Below are 2,500 nucleotides of genomic sequence, written 5' to 3' on the forward strand. Positions count from 1 at the left end.
GGAGAGATGCCTGCTTATTCCCTACCTGGTTTGACCAAGGCCACAGATGAGGACGTCTACCAGGCAGCTCCAACTACTAGGATGTGCTTCTAACACGGCAGAGCCTTACCTGGTTTGACCAAGGCCCACAGAGAGGAAGTCTACAAGGCACAGCTTCCAACCACTAGGAATGGCTTTTCTAACACGGGCAGAGCCTACCTGGTTTGACCAAGGCCCACAGAGAGGAAGTCCACAAGGCAAGCTCCAACGGCTAGGGATGTGTTTTAAACATGGCAGAGCTTTAAAACTGGTAGTCAGATCCCCAGAGCTGATTAAGCCAGAGATAAAATTATCATATCTGTATGGATGCATCACAACCTGCCACTAACGTCATCCCTGGACAGCACTTATGTCTGGGTGCAAATGTGTGCAAACAGAGAGAGAGAGAGGGTGGAGGGAGAGAGAGGGGGAGGGGTGGGGGAGAGAGAGAGAGAGGAGGGGGAGAGAGAGGGGGGACAGAGGGGAAGAGAGACGGAGCGGGGGGGAGGGTGGGTGAGAGAGAGAGCGAGAAGGGGGGAGAGAGAGGGGGAGAGGGGGGAGGTGAGGAAGAGAGAGAGGGAAAAGATGGTTGGTGAAGAGAGAGAGGGGAGGAGAGACAGAGAGAGAGAAGGGGGAGAAAGCGAGAGCAAGGGGGTGGAGAGAGAAGAGGGGAGGAGAGAGAGAAGGGGGGGTTGGGGGAGAGCATAGGGGGAGGGGTGAGGTGGAGAGAGAGAGGGGAAGATGGTTGGGTGAGAAGAGAAGCGAGCAAGGGGCAGAGAGAGAGCAGGGGGTGGGGAGAGAGAGAGAGAGGGGAGGAGAGTACACAGAGAGGGAGAGGGGAAGGAGAGACAGTGAGAGAGAGAGTAGAGAGAGGGTGGGTGAAGAGAGAGAGAGCGGGGGAGAGAGAGGGGGGGGGGTGCCTGGAAGAATAATGGCATAGTTTCAGCTTGGTGCCAATGAGGAGAGGAAAAGAGGGAGTATGAGAGGAAAAGAGGAGGGTTTGATTCTGACTAGACTGGATAGCTCTGAGTACAAGCACCCCCTACTGCTTGGATGACACAGCAAACTAGGAATGACAATATTGCAAGAAATAGATTCTGGACGTATCAGTATATATTAATCTGTTCTAGACTGGATGTAAACATAGTCGCCCAAACTGACAACATTGGCAAGCTTCTGTGTTGAAAATAAAAATTGCGTCTAGGTGCAAAATGGATCGTACCCTTTTTTTAATTCCTCGCCTAAATGACATACCCAAATTACTGCCTGTAGCTCAGGAACTTGAAGCAGATATGCAATATTATTGATACGCTAATTTGAAAAGAAAACACTTTTGAAGTTTTGTGGAAATGTGAAAATGAATGTAGGAAATATAACACATTAGACTGGTAAAAGATAATACAAAGAAGAACAAAAAAGCGTTTTCTATTTAAAATAAAATGTTATTTCATCACTTTTGAAATGCAACAGAAAAGGGCCCCCCCATCCTTAACGGAAAAAATAAGGTGTCCTAGGCGCAATTTTGATTTTGGCCCTAGAATGGCAGAGTGTATGTGCAAAGTTTTAGACTGATCCAATGAACCATTGCAATTACTCTGTAGCAAAATGTTGTATCAAGTCTGCCAAACGTGCCTAATTGGCAATGAACATTTTCAACTACATAACTGTAATTGAAATTCCCTAGAGTTGATAACTTTTTTCTTTCAGATGAGGCTTTGGCGCTTGCAGGCGCTTAAGATATATCAATGCCTTGGTATTAATCGGGCCGTATCAAACATCAGACTTTGAAATGTGCTCCCAGAGTTCTTTCTATCAATCATGATTTTGTTTTAATGTTCCTCATTGCTGCTTCTCCTCCACCTAATCCTGACAGTTTCAGTCACTAGTGGCGCAACAATCTTGGTCAACTATTATACAGTGGAGTGGAAGGCAAACACGATGAGGAATAGTGCAGCTGCTGCTTAGTGACTATGTCCTTAACTTGAAGTATCCTATTTTCCTTAAATACCCCAACTCACAATTACCCTGTGTATATACAGTATCAAATGTAATCTACTCCAACATGGACTCGTGATTTCCTAAAGTGTAGCGACCTGATACACCTCTCACACAGAACTGTTCAGTCAGTTCAGTCCTAACCTCATCACCACCCAGAATGTTTCAGGCCCAGCCTCCCGCTCAGCCTAACCCAGCCTCTCCTCAGCTCTCCATCAGTCTACCCAGCCTCTCACTCAGCCTACCCCAGCCTCTCCTCAGTCTACCCCAGCCTCCTCAGCCCTACCAGTCTTCTCTCAGTCCTACCCAGTCTCCTCCTACATCTATAACCCCAGTCTCTTGCCTCAGTCTACCCCAGTCCTCTCCTCCAGCCTACCCAGCCTCTCTCTCAGCCTACCCAGCCTCTTCCTCAGCCTCCCCCAGCCCTCTCCTCAGCCTCTCCCAGCCTACCCCAGTCTCTCCTCAGCCTACCAGTTCTCTCCTCAGT

Source organism: Salvelinus sp. IW2-2015, unplaced genomic scaffold (assembly GCF_002910315.2).
Source record: "Salvelinus sp. IW2-2015 unplaced genomic scaffold, ASM291031v2 Un_scaffold7008, whole genome shotgun sequence".
NCBI classification, from domain to species: domain Eukaryota; kingdom Metazoa; phylum Chordata; class Actinopteri; order Salmoniformes; family Salmonidae; genus Salvelinus; species Salvelinus sp. IW2-2015.